This window comes from Pristiophorus japonicus, chromosome 24, assembly GCF_044704955.1.
Source record: "Pristiophorus japonicus isolate sPriJap1 chromosome 24, sPriJap1.hap1, whole genome shotgun sequence".
In the NCBI taxonomy this organism is placed as follows: domain Eukaryota; kingdom Metazoa; phylum Chordata; class Chondrichthyes; family Pristiophoridae; genus Pristiophorus; species Pristiophorus japonicus.
In genome coordinates, this window is record NC_092000.1 from 11,499,911 (window position 1) to 11,518,576 (window position 18,666).

The window sequence follows — 18,666 nt, forward strand, 5'->3', positions numbered from 1 at the left end:
CAAGTCTCCCACTGCTGTGCCCTCTGGTGGTTACTGTGTGCACTATGTATAGGATACATGACACTAACCAAGGTTCTATACAAGTTTAACATAACGGGGTATTGGTGAGGCCACACCTGGAATACTGCGTGCAGTTTTGGTTTCCATATTTACGAAAGGATATACTTGCTTTGAAGTCAGTTCAGAGAAAGTTCACTAGGGTTGATTCCGGGGATGAAGGGGTTGACTTATGAGGAAAGGTTGAGGAGGTTGGGCCTCTACTCATTGGAGTTCAGAAGAATGAGAGGTGATCTTATCGAAACGTATAAGATTATGAGGGGGCTTGACAAGGTGGATGCAGAGAGGATGTTTCCACTGATGGGGGAGACTAGAACTAGGGCATAATCGTAGAATAATGGGCCGCCCATTTAAAACTGAGATGAGAAGGAATTTCTTCTCTCAGAGGGTTGTAAATCTGTGAAATTTGCTGCCTCAGAGAGCTGTGGAAGCTGCGACATTGAATAAATTTAAGACAGCGATAGACAGCTTCTTAACCAATAAGGGGATTAAAGGGGTTATGGGGAGTGGGCAGGGAATTGGACCCAAGTCTCTGCTTTTCAATTATATTCTAGAAATGAATCCCAGTGTCTTGTTTGCATTTTTATGGCCTTGTTAACCTGCATTGTTACTTTTAATGATTTGTGAATCTGTACCCCCAGATTCCTTTCCTCCTCCACCTATATTTCACAATGAATTCCTAAGCCCATATTTATAGTGGAAATTTCCGATGTAAACGTGTCGCACTGTAATTACACCCTCCCACCAGTGGTGGCGCTACAGAGCCTCTTTCCTCCTCGATTCTTACACCCCCCCCCCCCCCCCCTCCTCCTCCGTACAAAAGCAAAATACTGCTGATGCTGGAATCTGGAATTAAAAACAGAAAATGCTGGAAATCTCAGCAGGTCAGGCAGCATCAACTATCCTTCCTCCTCTGTGATGGAAAGACACATGCACCACCAGTGCAGATCAGCAGATAAACTGCCCCCCTCTCAGTACCTTCAGGAGAGGAAGGGAGACAATTGGGGGAAGAACTAAAAGAAAATTAAGCAGCTAAGTTCGCCCGTAAAGACATTGCGGACGTTCCCATTATGGCAAATATTACCTCAGCACAAACCTCTCTGACAGTGAGCGATGCACTCTCAAGATTGAGTCTTCAGCGGAGGCTTAATGGAAAAAGCTCCCCAGACAGAATTTCAGAAAAAAAAGGCATCAGTTTCCACATGTACGCTGACTACACCCAGTTCTACCTCACCACCACTTCTCTCGACCACTCCACAATCTCTAAATTGACAGACTGCTTGTCCGATATCCAGCACCAGAAATTTGCGCCAATTACATTTTGGTCCCCGCCACAAACTGCGTTCCCTAGCCACAGACTCCATCCCTGTCCCGAGCATCTGTCTGAGGCTGAACCAGACTTTTCGCAACCTAGGTGTCATATTCAACGCTGAAATTAGCTTCTGGTTGCATATCCGCAACATAACTAAAACCGCCTATTTCCACCTCCGTAACATCGCCCGTCTCCGCCCCTGCCTCAGCTTTTCTGCTGCTGAAACCCTCATCCATGCCTTTGTTACCTCTAGACTTGACTATTCCAACCCATATTCTACCCTACGTAAACTAGAGGTGATCCAAAACTCAGCTGCCCCATGTCCTAACTCGCACCAAGTCCTGCTCACCCATCACCACCCTGTGCTCGCTGACCTACATTGGCTCCTGGTTAAACAATGCCTCGATTTTAAAATTCTCATCCTCGTTTACAAATCCCTCCATGGCCCTCGCCCCCTCCGTAATCTCCTTCAGCCTCACAACACCCCCCCCCCCCCCGCCCCCCGCCAGAGATGTCTGTGCTCCTCTAATTCTGCCCCCTTGAGCATCCCTGATTATAATCGCTCAACCATTGGTGCCCCTGATTTCAGCTGCCTGGGCCCCAAGCTCTGGGACTCCCTCCCTAAACCTCTCCACCTTTCTTTTCTCTTTTAAGACGTTCCTTAAAACCTACCTCTTTGACTAAGCTTTTGGTCATCTCACGTAATTTCTTCCTATGTGGTTCGGTGTCAAATTAATGTTTTTGCCTTATAACACTGCTGTGAAGCGCCTTGGGACATTTTACTACATTAAAGGCGCTATATAAATGCAAGTTGTTGTTGTACTGAACATCCCGATATATGATAAATAATATTATACTCAAACTTAAACGCCCACTGATACAAACCTTGATGTACATTGATGTTTCAAAATCATAGCTTATTACAATATTTGCTTAAGAGAAACACAGTCAGCTGTTGAGTGAGCGCTGCCCATTCTGACGCATTAAATCCCAGCTTAGTTCTATGTTTAGCTAATCCTCTCTTTTATATTCAGATTTAGTAAATTCGGGCTTTAGGGTAAACTCAGTAAATCCTGGCTTTGCAGCACTTACGTTATTGGGACCTCAAAATTAGAAATGTATGCTGTGATCATGGGCTAAATTGAGGAGTGACCCAACATGGGAGTGACATGGACTCTATCATAATCATAATTAGCCGCTGAACTATCCAAGTATAGCCACAGCTCACCAAGTGTCACCTGTGACTCAATAGGTAGCTCCTCGCCTCGAAGTCACAAGGTTGTAGGTTCAAGTACCACTCCAGGGTATTGAGCACAAAAATCTAGGCTGACATTCCAGTGCAGTGCTGAAGGAGCAGGGTAGTAGTGATACCCGCCCTCCTATATGGCTCAGAGACGTGGACTATATGCAGCAGACATCTCAAAGCGCTGGAGAGGTACCACAAGCGCTGCCTCCGCAAGATCCTGCAAATCCACTGGGAGGACAGACGCACCAACGTCAGCGTTCTCGATCAGGCCAACATCCCCAGCATTGAAGCACTGACAACTCTCGACCAGCTCAGTTGGGTGGGCCACATTGTCTGCATGCCCAACACGAGACTCCCAAAGCAAGCGCTCTACTTGGAACCTCGACACGGCAAGCGAGGCCCAGGTGGGCAGAAGAAACGTTACAAGGACACCCTCAAAGCCTCCCTGATAAAGTGCGACATCCCCACCGACACCTGGGAATCTCTGGCCCGAGTCTGCCCAAAGTGGAGGAAGAGCATCCGGGAGGGCGCTGAGCACCTCGAGTCTCGTCGCCGAGAGCATGTAGAAACCAAGCGCAGGCAGCGGAAGGAGCGTGTGGCAAACCTGTCCCACCCTCCCCTTCCCTCAACCACTGTCTGTCCCAGAGACTGTAATTCCCGTATTGGGCTGTACAGTCACCTGAGAACTCACTTTTAGAGTGGAAGCAAGTCTCCATCGACTTCGAGGGACTGCCCATGATGATGATAATGAAGGAGCACTCCATTGTCGGAGGTGCCGCCTTTAGGATGAGACATTAAACCGAGGCTCCGTCTGTCCTCTCAGGTGGACGTAAAAGATCTCGTGGCACTATTTTGAAGAAGAGCTGGGGAGTTTTCCCCCCAGTGTCCTGGCCAATATTTATCCCTCAATCAGCATCACTAAAACAGATTATCTGGTCATTATCACATTGCTGTTTGTGGGGGCTTGCTGTGCGCAAATTGGCTGTGCATTTCCTACATTATAACAGTGACTACACTCCAAAATTACTTCGTTGGCTGAAAAGCGCTTTGGGACGTCCGGTGGTCGTGAAAGCCGCTATATAAATGCAAGTCTTTCTTTCTTTCAATTCTTTGAAGTTGGCAGAACAGGTTAACAAAGCAGTCATTAAAGCATATGTGATCCTGAACTTTATAAATAGAGGCATAGAGTACAAAAGCCATAAAGTTGTGCTAAACATTTATAAAACACTAGTTCGGCCCCAGTTGAAGTACTGTGTCTAATTCTGGGCACCACACTTTAGGAGGGACATGAAGGGCTTGGAGAGGGAGCAGGGGAGATTTACGAGAATGGTTCCAGGGATGAGGGATTACAGTTACGTGAATAGACTGGAGAAGCTGGGATTGTTCTCCTTAGAGCAGAGAAGGCCAAGAGGAGATGTGATAGAAGTGTTCAAAATCATGAAGGGTTTGGACAGAGTAAATAAAGAGCAACTATTTCCAATGATTGAAGGGTCGCTAACCAGAAGACACAGATTTAATGCGATTGGCAAAGGAACCAGAGGTGACATGAGGGAAAACTTTTATACACAGCGAGTGGTTAGGATTTGGAAGGTGGGGTGGAAGGTGGATACAGATTCAATAGCATCTTTCAAAAGGGAATTGGATAAATACTTGAAGGAGAAGGAACTGCAGGGATTTGGGGAAAGAGTGCGGGAGTGGGACTAACTGGATTGTTCTTCGAAAGAGCCGGCGCGGATTTGATGGGCCGAATGGCCTCCTTCTGTGCTACACTAGTCCCCGATTCTCTGACTTGTTCCTAGTAGTTCACCAATGTGGCCTTCAGAATGGAATGGAGATCATCCACGCTAGCTGTGCGGAAATGGAGGTGTATTTGCAGCCACTCTGTAAAATCAACGTGTGTTTGTCCCAGGACATAGGTCAATCTCAATTCACCCCTCGAAGGCTCAGAACTGGGGTGATAACCAGAAATGCGAGGGTTTACCAAATGGGAAAGGATGAGCAGGCTGGGGGGGGGGGTCGCTTCTCTGTTGAAAAGATAAGGCCGTGGTGTTTGAGGTGTTTAAAATGGTGAAAGGTTTTGATCGAGTGGGTACAGAGAGTGTTTCCACTTGTGGGCAAGAGCAGAACTAGAGGCCATCAATATAAGATAGTCACCAAAAAGTCAAATAACGAATTCAGGAGAAACTTCTTTACCCAGAGAGGGGTGAGAATGTGGAACTTGCTACCACAGGGAGTGTTTGAGGCAAATAGTATCGATGCATTTAAGGGGAGGCTAGACAAGCATTTGAGGGAGAAGGGAATGGAGGCTTATGGTGATAGATTTAGATGAGGAAAGACGGGAGGAGGCTCGAGTGGAGCATAAACGCCGGCATGGACTGGTTGGGCCAAATGGCCTGTTTTTGTGCTGTATATCCCGTGTAAAATCTGTGCTCTCCTATTATCGCCCGTTGAAATGGAAATAATCTGTTGCTATCTATCCCATCATTACCTTTCATAATCTTGAAGATAAGTGTGAGGGCACCCCTTAACCTTCTCAGCCATGGTGAAAAAGCCCTACCTTCTCAAGCCTCTCTTCTGAATTGTAACCTTACAACAGACTGTTTTACGCAGTGGTTCGTCAAGCAGGCTCTATTCTTGGCCTACATACTTTCAAAAATGATTTTACCAATTTTTTTCTCCCTCATAATCCCATCGCTGGGGTACGGTTACTCTTTTGCACCTCACCCAAGCAACACTGGAATATACTCAGGGTATTAAATATTAAATGGCGGTGCAGGCTCGAGGGGCGTATGGCCTACTCCTATTTCTTATTTCCTATGTCAGATAAGCAAAAAAGAATTTCCCAAATTAGTGCCGTGGTCCCTGTGGGCTGGGCTATTTCCCCCACACTGATTCTAACAAGGTAAGTCACTTATTTTTCACTGGGAAAAAAATGATACACTTCGCCAACGTATTTGCAAGCAGCACCAATAATTAAATCCGTAATGACTAAGTCATGAAAATAACCAAACCTCTGTGAAGCAAGCAACAAGGGGATTGAAGGTTTAGTTCCCTCATGTGTCCCGAGACACTGGAGTTTCAGTTACAGCCTAATGAGCTAGTTCTGCCATCTGCGGAGGCAATTATTGCAAAGTGCTCCTTGAAACACGATATGGTTATTTAACAGTGAGGATCTATAGCTTAAAGGGACAACAGTCATTGAGTTCAGACAATCGTAGAACACTACTGTTATGTCATTAATACTCTTATGAATGACTCCACGAGGTCCAGTATTGTACTTGAGCTGTTGTGACCTTAGTCCCATTTATTGTAACTCCAGAGTGAGGCACAAGCATGGTGGGCAGCCTTTTATACTGGGCCCTGTACACCTATGCAGGTAACCCTCAGGTCTCCCACTGCAGTGCCCTCTGGTGGCACACCTTATGTGACTAGAGTTAGTATACATGGTCTACATACATGACAACTACAGCACAGGAGGCCGCCATTCGGCCCATCGAGTCTGCGCGGGCTCTTTCAAAGGGAGATCCAGTTAGTCCCACTCCTCTCACTCTTTCCCCACATCCCTGAAATTCTCTTTTAAGATTCATTCAAAAAATTATTGAAACAACCCTAATGAGTCCACATGATAATACTTTACAAAGAGGAGCAGGGGGCGCTCTCCCCGGCCAATATTCATCCCTCAAGCATCTTCACTGTAATGTATGCACCTGTGAGTATGTGGCTGAGTCAGTCATGTGATGTTCACAAGACTCAATAAAACCCCAGCCAGTTGAGTCCAGGTCATCCACGATGAGGCAGGTGGTTATGAGTCTGGTGGATGAACTGGTAATGTGTAGTGCGATTGATAAACCTTTGCTAATAAATCAACTCGTTCTTAATAGCAATGTGTTACTATGAATTCTTAAGCGAAGAACCCATGAAGCAAATACATGACAGCACCAACGAATATTTTATCAGCCAATTAAATGGGAAAAACGTAAAAGTTGAACAGCAAGGTGGATTATCCCACTGCTGCCCCTGGGGTCAGACCATACTAAATGAGATAGTTGGTCCATTGGTGCAGAGCTTCCCGTTTACATTCTGCCACTCGCAACCTTCCTGACTGCTCAGTCAAGGGCGTGCCAACGACTTAACTCAGGTCAATCTACAGGAGAGACCCTCCAATCCCCCCCCACTCTTTCATCTCCCACCACCACCGGCGCACCGTGGCTGCAGTGAGCACCATCTACAAGATGCACTGCAGCAACTCATCAAACCTTCTGCGGCAGCACCTCCCGAATCCGCAACCTCTACCGCCTAGAAGGACAAGTGTAGCTGGCGCATGGAAACACCATCACCTGTAAGTTCCCCTCCAAGTCACACACCATACCGACTTGGAAATATATCGGCCGTTCCTTCATCGTCACTGTGACATAATCCTGGAACTCCCTCCCTAACAGCTCTGTGGGAGCACCTTCACCACACGGACTGCAGCGGTTCAAGAAGGTGGCTCACCACCACCTTCTCAAGGACAATAAGCAATGGGCAATAAATGCTGGCCTTGCCAGCGACACCCACATCCCCGGAACGGATTTTTAAAAACCCTACTTCCTGTCATTCCCACACTAGCCATCTTTCCGGCCTCTTTGAAGGAGACTGTCTAATTAAAGTCAAATTATGGCCATTATTTATGCTGTGGATTCAAAGGCTTGGGAAGCAGAGCTGGGCTGAGTCTGCCCAAACATATTTCACTTGGGACACTTAACCATCAAAGACTAGGCTTCATCATTATAAACTATTAATGCACAGTTACATTTTTACTTGTTAACTACAACCCGTAGTTTTTACCCCAATCATCATTAAGAATGATTTTCAGAAGTACTTTTTCCCTTGTACAAAAACATAAGAATTAGGAGCAGGAGGAGGCCAATCGGTCCCTCGAGCCTGCTCCGCCATTCAATAAGATCATGGCTGATCTTCTACCTCAACTCCACTTTCCCGCCCGATTCCTTGATTCGCTCAGTGTCCAAAAAAAATCTTCTACAAGTCATGACTTGGGAAGTGTCGATGTACAGAGGGACCTGGGTGCCCTTGTACACCAGTCATTGAAAGCAAACATGCAGGTGCAGCAAGCAGTTAGGAAGGCAAATGGTAGGTTAGCCTTCATTGCAAGAGGATTTGAGTACAGGAGCAAGGATGTCTTACTACAGTTTTACAGGGCTTCAGTGAGACCGCACCTGGAGTACTGTGTGCAGTTTTGGTCTCCTTACCTAACAAAGGATATACTTGCCATAGAGGGAGTACAGCGAAGGTTCACCAGACTGATTCCTGGGATGGCAGGACTGTCCTATGAGGAGAGATTAGGTCGACTAGGCCTGTATTCATTACAGTTTAGAAGAAGAATAATATAAGAACATAAGAAATAGGAGGAATAGGCCATATGGCCCCTCGAGCCTGCTCCGCCATTCAATAAGATCATGGCTGATCTGACTCAGCTCCACTTCCCCGCCCGCTCCCCATAATCTCTTATCCCCTTATCATTTAAGAAACTGTCTATTTCTGTTTTAAATTTATTCAATGTCCCGGCTTCCACAGCTCTCTGAGGCAGCGAATTCCACAGATTTACAACCCTCAGAGAAGAAATTTCTCCTCATCTCTGTTTTAAATGAGCAGCTCCTTATTCTAAGATCATGCCCTCTATAGTTCTAGTCTCCCCCATCAGTGGAAACATCCTCTCTGCATCCACCTTGTCAAGCCCCCTCATAATCTTATACGTTTCTATAAGATCACCTCTCATTCTTCTGAATTCCAATGAGTAGAGGCCCAACCTACTCAACCTTTCCTCATAAGTCAACCTCCTCATCCTCAGAATCAACCGAGTGAACCTTCTCTGAACTGTCTCCAAAGCAAGTATATCCTTTCGCAAATATGGGAGGGGATCGCATTGAAACGTATAAAATTCTGACGGGATTGAATAGACGGGATGTGGGGAGGATGTTTCCCCAGGCTGGGAAGTCTAGAACAAGGGGTCACAGTCTCAGGATACGGGGTAGGAAATTTAGGACCGAGATGAGGAGAAATCTTTTCACTCAGAGGGGGGTGAACCTGTGGAATTCTCTACCACAGAAAGCTGTGGAGGCCAAGTCACTGAATATATCTAAGAGGGAGATAGACAGATTTCTAGAAACAAAAAGGCATCAAGGGGTATGGGGAGAAAGCGGGAATATGGTGTTGAGATAGAGGATCAGCCATGATCATATTGAATGGCGGTGCAGGCTCAAAGGGCCGAATGGCCTACTACTGCTCCTATTTTCTAGGTTTCTATCCAGACCACCACACATTTTGTATTCTCACTTAGAGCAAGACCTGCATCCCATCACGTCCTCACCATGCCCCAGAGACTCCATTCCAAGATCCTCGCCTTCAAACTCAACTCACAGCTTGCCCCGACAAGACCTGAACCCCTGACAACAGGACTGCTCGTCCAGTAGCGTTAACGAAATAACTACACACACAGTGCAACCTTTCAGTTTTGAGTAATCTATCAGCTTTGAGTAATCTTTGCTTCGTTCCAACTTTCAGTTTAGTCCTTTGAGCAACAGCGCCAGTTGGACAAGGCAGGCAGCCAGGCCCCGGTCTCGCCACGGACGCCACAGCGCATTCGACGAGCTGCTTGTGTAGACGACCTCGTACGGCTGCCTCTGCTTCCACTTCCATCGTCGCTCCCATTGCCGCACTGGTTTCTGCCTGAAGCTTCTTTCGTTGACGTGCCGGATTCGGTGGCACGGCACGGTGGGTTTCGGAGGCAGCCCAAAGGGGAGGAAGGGCCTCCCCGCCAAGATGGTGCTCCTTTTGATCCAGTTGATGTAGTACGAGTACCTGGTGAAAAGGGCGGTGTAGTTACACGAGCGCTTGCAGAAGGTCGCAGCCCCGATGACAATCCAAATTTTTGAGCGCATGTCCTGACATTCAAGTGGTGGTCCGTAACCACCCTAGAGAGAGAGAGAAAAAAAAAAAAGAGTGTTGAACCAGTATTACTGAGAAAGACGAAAAAGACTTGCATTTATATAGCGCCTTTCACGACCACCGGACGTCTCAAAGCGCTTTCCAGCCAATTGTCATGTATCTTACATTATTATATATAACTGTATCCTCACATGCTATACATGACTGTAATAAGATATGACCTGTAACCACCAGCATACCTTACCACTGGGGATGCACTTGCAAGAGACAGGTATATAAGGGCAGGTCTCAGGCAAGTGCAGCATTCCAGAGCTGTGAAATAAAGGTGCAGGTCCAGAGTGACCTTGACTTCACTACATGCCTCGTGTGAATCTGTACTGAGGGGACAGGACTTTACACCAATGAAGTGCTTTTGAAGTGTAGTCACTGTTGTAATGTGGGAAATGCAGCAGCCAATTTGCGCACAGCAAGCTCCCACAAACAGCAATGTGATAAAGACCAGATAATCTATTTTTTGTTATGCTGATTGAGGGATAAATATTGGTCCCAGGACCGCGGGGATAACTCCCCTGCTCTTCTTCGAAATAGTGCAATGGGATCTTTTACGTCCAGCTGAGAGAGCAGACGGGGCCTCAGTTTAACGTCTCATCCAAAAGATGGCACCTCCGACAGTGAGGCGCTCCCTCAGCACTGCACTGGAGTGTCAGCCTAGATTTTTGTGCTCAAGTCCCTGGAGTGGGACTTGAACCCACAACCTTCTGACTCAGAGGTGAGTGTGCTGCCCACTGAGCCACAGCTGATAACAAATAACGGTTGCGATTATAATGGAAACCGCTCTAGTGTTGACTCTATTAAGTACAGTTCAACAGATTGAGAGGGTTGTTCACGAGGTTGATTCCTGAGCTGAAGGGGTTGTCTTATGAAGAAAGGTTGAGCAGGTTGGGCCTATACTCATTGGAGTTTAGAAGAATGAGAGGTGATCTTATTGAAATATGTAAGATTCTGAGGGGGCTTGACAGGGTAGATGCAGAGATGATGTTTCTCCTCGTGGGGGGAGTCTAGAACTAGGGGTGCATAGTTCCAGAGTAAAGGGTCGTCCTTTTAAGACAGAGATGAGGAGAAATTTCTTCTCTGAGGGTCGTGAATCTTTGGAATTCTGGGTCACATATGGGATGGAAATGGAGACTGGGTCATTGAATATATTTAAGGTGGAGATGGACAGATTTTTGCATGATGGGGGAGTCACGGATTATGGGGAGCGGGCAGGGAAGTTGAGTTGAGGCCAAGATCAGATCAGCCATTATCTTATTGAATGGTGGAGCAGGCTCGAGGGGCCAAATGGCCGACTCCAGCTCCTTGTTCTTATGCAGATAACCAATACTGCACACCTATGGTCATCCACCACACGTGTCTACACAGTGAACACTAAGAAGATATCCAACTGTGTTGGGTAATAGCAGTCCGATCCTTGTCTAACATCCACATGTCAGGATATATGAATGCTCTTGAAATTTGCTCAATTATCATTGGAATCAGGGAATATCTCTGCAGAATTTTTCCCTAGGAAATTCATGCTAAGGAACAGTGTACGGGGTCTGTGGAAAGATCGGGCTTTTCTTGTCCCACACGGTTTTATGTTCTGTATCTAAGTTGTTGACAAGTTCCTTTAACCCAACAGTAGTAGATTTAGTCCTACAATCACCCTTAATCAGACCTAACTCCATAAACCCGCCTTTTAAAAAAAATTAATTCACGTGGCAAGGCCCTCGAGAATGTGGTGGTGAGTTGCTATTTCAGGGGGCAGTTAAGAGTCAACCACATTGCTATGGGTCTGGAGTCACATATAGGCCCAGACCAGGTAAGGACACCAGATTTCTTTCCCTAAAGGACATCAGTGAACCAGATGGGTTTTTGTGACAATTCGGTAGTTTCTTGGTCACCATTACTGAAACTAGTTTTTTTTAATTCCAGATTTTATTTAATTAATTGAATTTAAATTCCCCAGCTGCCACAGTGGAATTTGAACCTATGTCTCTGGATCATTAGTCCAGCTCTCAGGATTATTAGTCCAGAGACATAACCACCATGCCACCTGATATGTCGTTACTATACAGTATAAATGCACACAAGGCCCATATTTGAGAGGAGGTCACTCTGCGACCAGTAACCTTTATTCGCCAGCACTGAAGTGATGAAGGTGGGTGGAGCTTCCCCTTTTATACCTGAAAGACCATGTTAGGAGTGTCTCCCACAAGTTCACCACCTAGTGGTCAATGTTCTCACAGTGTACAACTTAGGTCAGTTTATACATGGGTTACAATGACAGTTAAATACATGACACCACCGTACCCCAGCTATGACCTAACTCCATATAACCCGCCTTTGCCCCATATTGTAAGATTAGGATCACAGGTCAAACAAAGATACCCAAAAGGTCTTAGAAGTTATAGGGCATTTTATTAAGGGAGCAGTAGTTCAGATATCGTCAAACACAACACACAATCAGGATAGACATATGACCGTGACAAGTAGCTGATACTAGTCCAGATCGGACAGACGGCTTGTAGTACGAACAGTTCTCATCTTCACCGTCTGCCCTGAAACGCCTTCGAGGTCTTTCTTTTATTCTCTTTTTAGGGGTGGGCCTGGTGTAGGACCATTCAATCTATGATCCAAGAGTTCAGACAAAGAACTCGACGTGTGAAACCTTCCTCTTCACATTTATCCTCCAAAGGTTGGAGTCAGACAGGCCATTCTTGGCCTTCAGATGTTTGGAGCTGCCTGTTATCAGTTATTTATGTTCACGCCGTTCCAGTCACTTTAGCTATTGTACCATGGAATTAATCTTCAATTCTAACACCAGTCTGAAGAGACTTTTTGGTCGCAAGTTATTTCTACCAATTAATGATTTCTTACAATATCCTTAACACTTTTGGTTAACAACGATCTATCAATCTCAGATTCAAAATTAACAATTGCCGTTTGCGGAAGTACAACACGCGAATATCGAGTGCGGACAAGATTGGCCTCAGATGTCTCCAATATCCCCAAACCACCTCTCAAGTACCCCGCCAAAACTCCCCGTCCTTGGCTCACACATACAATACTGTCATTTGGATAAGGTAGGACTGGGAACTTATAGCCTGATGATAATGAGAAAGAGGATGTAGAAAAGATGCCCTACTTCTCTTCCGTGGTTACATCGAGCCAGGGTGTTCCTGGAGATGGAGCACGCGGTGTCCACCGGTACGCTCGCGGCCTTCCGCGAGAGGTGGGCGCCAGAGGGACTGGAGTGCATCATCACCCCCGGCAACCAAATTTTAATTTGATTTAAGTTGACTGTCTAAAGTTTAATTAAGTTTGCCGGTTTTAGTGCCTTTAAATCAGGGGGCACTTGCATTAATGTTCAACAACAAAATAGTTGTGGAGCTGTTGTGGGAGTGGCTTAGCCACTTGGGAGTTGGGAGCCTGTGGAGACTGAGCTGCTGCAACTATCTGCCTGCCTGCCTGCAACCACAGTCTCCCAGAGAGGAGGAAGAGGCCTACCTTGAGCAAGAACTGCTAGCTTCAACACCACTGCTACAGAGTTGGAGAGAGGGGAGAAAAAAAGCTGTAGAAAAGCTGCTTGTATTGTCTGAAACAAACGGAGGGAGGTGCTTGGGGTCATGTCAGATGGAGAGCCGCTCTCAGAGTTAACACAATGACTTGCATCGGGAAAAAATATATAATTACCATGCAGAGTGACTGTTTCTTGTTCCAGTTGGTCACGCAAATCACGTTCTTCCTCAGGTTTTCAGGGTAGAATTTCTCGCAAGTTGCCAGCTTCTCATGGCCTACGTTCTGCTTCGCCATTTGGTAAATTGGAGGAATGTGGTCGAGCTACACACACACACACACAAAGCAAACAGGGTCAAAACTGCTCGGGGTCATGTCAGATGGAGGGCCGCTCTAAGAGTTAACACAATGACTTGCATCGGGAAAAAAATATATAATTACCATGCAGTGCAACTGACTGAGATCCTGACCTTTCGAAACTGATGAGTTCAAAGAGAATGATTTGCATTTCTATAGCACCTTTCATGACTACCGGACATCCCAAAGCGCTTTACAGCCAATGAAGTACTTTTGGAGTGTAGTCACTGTTGTAATGTGGGAAACGCGGCAGACAATTTGTGCACAGCAAGCTCCCACAAACAGCAATGTGATAACGACCAGATAATCTGTCTTAGTGATGTTGATTAAGGGATAAATATTGGCCCCAGGGCAATGGGGATAACTCCCCTGCTCTTCTTCAAAATAGCACCATGGGATCAGGGTAGATGCATAGAGGATGTTTCCCCTCATGGGGGAATCTAGAACTAGGAGGCATAGAATAAAGGGGTGCTCATTTAAAACAGAGGAGGAGGAGGAATTTCTTCTCTCAGAGGGTCGTGAATCTTTGGAATTCTCTACCCCAGAGAGCTGAGGAGGCTGGGTCATTGAATATATTTAAGGTGGAGAGAGACAGATTTTTGAAGGATAAGGGTGTGAAGGGTTATGGGGAGCGGACAGGGAAGTGGAGCTGATCAGATCAACCATGATGTTATTAAATGTTTCTTATCTTATCTAGCCTCTAAAGGCACTGGGGAACAGGACAACCTACTTTTATAAGAGTAAAGGGCGTTTGGTAGGAACACCACTCCACATGACCATTGCGTATTTCCTGCACGTAGAGCACTGGCTGATGCATAAGAAATAGGAACAGGAGTAGACCATACAGCCCTTCGAGCCTGCTCCGCCATTTAATACAATCATGACTGATCGGATCACGGACTCAGCTCCACTTCCCTGCCCGCTCCCCGTAACCCCTTATCGTTTAAGAAACTGTCTAAATTTACGACAGAAATATTCAATGACCCAGCTTCCACAGCTCTCTGAGGCAGCGAATTCCACAGATTTACAACCCTCCGAGAGAAGAAATTTCTCCTCATTTCTGTTTTAAATGGGCGGCCCCTTATTCTAAGATCATGCCCTTTAGTTCTAGTCTGCCCCATCAGTGGAAACATCCTCTCTGCATCCACCTTGTCAAGCCCCCTCATAATCTTATACATTTCGATAAGATCACCTCTCATTCTTCTGAACTCCAATGAGTAGAGGCCCAACCTTCTCAACATTTCCTCATAAGTCAACCCCTTCATCCCCGGAATCAACCTAGTGAACCTTCTGTGAACTGTGAGGAAGGGGCTTGGGCCCATGATGCCAATGGTGTATGGGGTCTAAGGGAGGGCAAGGAACACTGACTTCATTGAAAGAAAATGCAAATTAATTACCTACACTTTTTAGTTGCCATCCGGTAACCCAACAGTTCAACACAGTGTCCAGATCCAAGTGCCGGTCGTCTGGAAGGCAGATTGGGGACACCAGGTTGTTGAAGAGAAATGGTTCTCTCACCATTATGAGAGCAACATCGTTGTCGGAGATTGTATTCCCGAACAGGTCGAACATAAAGAACTCGTGCAAAATGACTTTGTGAACGTTGTAAATAATTTGTACGTCCTCCACCTCAAGTGTCCCTGCAATAATGACTAAACTTTCATATAGTTCCTCGGAGCTGTTGAACAACGTAAAAGACAAGAGATGAAATATGGCTCAGTAAAGAATATAACAAGAACAGGCTACACGCATTGGAAATAAGCTGAAACGTGCTAGAAACACACAGCAGCTCCGTTGGCATCGGACTTCAGCAATTTCAGAGCAACACCTTTTCCCGTCTGCCTCCCTCATCCACTTCATGTCAGCCGTGGCTCAGTGGATAGCACATTCACCTCGGAGTCAGAAGGTTGTAGGTTCAACGTCCCACTCCAGAGACTTGAGCACAAAAAAAAATCTAGGCTGTCCCTCCCAGTGCAGCGCCGAGGGAGCGCTGCACTGTCAGAGGGGCCGTCTTTCAGATGAGACATTAAAACGAGGCCCTGTCTGCTCTCTTGGGTGGACGTAAAAGATCCCATGACGCGGGTGTCAAGGGTTATGGGGAGTGGGCAGGGAAGTGGAGCTGAGGCCAAGACCAGATCAGCCATGATCTACTCCTATTTCTTATGTTCTTATACCTTATAACAACATTGTATTACTATATGAGGGAAATGTTTATGTTATGTCTTTAATACTCTTATGAATGACTCCACGAGGGGAATTGTATTGGTATTGTACTTGAGCTGTTGTGACCTTAGTCCCATTTATTGTAACTCCAGAGTGAGGCACAAACATGGTGGGCAGCCTTTTATACTGGGCCCTGCACACCTATGCAGGTGACTCTCAGGTCTCCCACCGCAGTGCCCTCTGTTGGCACACCTTATGTGACTATACAGTTAGTATATATGGTCTACATACATGACAGTTTATACCTCGAGAGCTGTGTGTGTGTGTATAAAGGGGCATGCTTGAGGAAAGCTGTCTACTGCTGAAATGATAGTGTGTCCAAGCTATCTGCACCTTGAAGGCCACAACCACAGACCAGACCAGGTTTGATCTACCTGCTCAATTACTCCCTTTGGAGGTAGTGATCTAATTAGGTCATCCTATGATCAATTAAAAGCAAATTACCATTGCTCAAGGAAGCTCACTCCAGATTGCAGATGCCCATAAATTATTTTTAAAATTTGTTCATGGGATGTAGGCGTTGCTGGCAAGGCCGGCATTTATTGCCCATCCCTAATTACCCTTGAGAATTGGTCATGGTGAGCCACCTTCTTGAACTACTGCAGTCCCGTGTGGTGAAGGTACTCCCGCAGTGCTGTTGGGGAGAGAGTTCCTGGATTTTGACCCAGCGACGATGAAGGAACGGCTGATCTATTTCCAAGTCAGGATGGTGTGTGTGACTTGGAGGGGAACTTGGTGTGTTCTCATGCTGCCTGCTACCCTTGCCCTTTTGAGGTGGTAGAGGTGGCAGGTTTGGGCACAGAGGTTAGGTCAACTCGGCAAAAACCAGCAGGAAATTACCATCCGATTGCCTCATTTAAAAAAAATAATTGTTATTTATGAATATGGAATTGCTAGATGAGAAAAGATCAAGGTCCATCTCGTTCACCTTCTACCAACCTGCTTTGGTACAACGATAACGGAGTTGTTGACCAATCATGGCAATCAGTCTCTCATCAGTTAGTCTACAACAGATCCAGACAGGATCTGAGGAAAACTCCAGTGGTGGAGAGCTTTGGGAAACATATGGGAATGTAAGACTTTTATTCTGTGCCAATTATTGAAAGGAGTCTGTGCATCTTTTAGAAGGTTTCCACTCAAGCTGCAAAGAACACTTAGCACTGTTATATATACAGACTATAGATATACTCTCTGTGTAGTCACTGTATAGTTGCATAAGATGGAGACTTGTTACCTGATGTACTATCAATAACGTTTACACTGTGTATATATTATGCTGGCACCACGAGAGGGTGCAACTAGTGGAGACCGGGGTTTCCTGCCCCGTGGCAGAGGCTGTCCACCAGAGGGCACTGCAGTGGGATACCTGAGGGTCACCTGCATAGGTGTGCAGGGCCCAGTATAAAAGGCAACCACCGTGCTTGTGCCTCACTTGAGTTACGAATAAAGGACCAAGGGTCACTACAGTTTGAGTACAGCAGGCAGTGGGGTGTTGATACTGGCGTAGTCATTGGGCAATAAATGAATATTGAGACAATACGCATATGGGATTCTTCACAGTAGCCAAAAACGAGAAGTCCCAAAAAATTAGCCTGCAAGTACAGCACATAATTAGTAAGGCAATGGAACGTCAGCCTTTATTGCAAAGGGGATGGAGTATAAAAGAAGAGAAGTCCTGCTACAGCTGTACAGGGTATTGGTGAAACCACACCTGGAGTACTGCGTACAGTTTTGGTCTCTGTAACTAAGGAAGGATATACTTGCATTGGAGGCAGTTCAGTAAAGGTTCACTAGATTGATTTCTGAGATGAGGGCGTTGCCTTATGAAGAAAGGTTGAGCAGGTTGGGCCTATACTCATTGGCATTTAGAAGAATACGAGGTGATCTATATATAAGATACTGAGGGGGCTTGACAGGGTAGTTGCAGAGAGGATGATTCCCCTCGTGGGGGAATCTAGAACTTGGGGGCATAGTTTCAGAATAAGGGGGTCACCCATTTAAAACAGAGATGAGGAGGAATTTCTTGAGAGTTGTGAATCTGTGGAATTCTCTGCCCCAGAGAGCTGTGGAGGCTGGGTCATTGAATATATTTAAGGTGGAGGTGGACAGATTTTTGAACAATAAGGGAGTCAAGAGTTATGGGGAGCGGGCGGGGAAGTGTAGTTGAGTCCATGATCAGATGAGCCATGATCGTATTGAATGGCGGAACAGGCTCGAGGGGCCAAATGGCTGACTCCTGCTCCTATTTCTTATGTAAAATACAACTTTACTTACAACATGAAAATGCAGTGTGCAGTTGTCAGAACCCACCACCGGTCCAGTATAACACCGCCGCACAAGTACCTCCAGTTCAACTGCAATTGGACTTGCCATGGGAACTCTCCAGGACGCATCTCTCTGGCATAGTTACTTTCATATTTTATGAGTGGCACGCCACAACCTATAAAATTTAGCAGAGATTTGATAGGTTCAGGACCTGAGCTGTTGGGTTTTGCCCCATTGTGCTCTCTTCATACAGTTATTCCCAAGCCAAAATGTTCACAGCTACCACTGTTATATATGTAAACTTGTATATATCTTGTACTGCCACCAGAGGGCTCATCCCCTGGAGTCCCAAGGGATCCCACAATCTCAAGAGCACAGGTACTTAAGGAGGCCTCACAGACTGGAGAGGCACTCTGGAGACCTGCAATAAAAGACTAAGGTCATACTTTACTTTGAGCTCACAGTATCCAGTCAGACTCTTTATTCATACATAACAACCACAATGGCTGAATTGTTATGTACAAGTGGGCAACTAAGTTGTGCAGACTTGGGAAGGTCCCAGCATCAGTTAATGTCAGGATAGTATGTGGCAGCTAGGTGTCAGCTGTGGCTCAGTGGGCAGCACTCGCACCTTGGAGTCAGAAAGCTGTGGGTTCAAGTCCCACGCCAATGACTTGAGCACATAAATCTACGCTGACACTCCCAG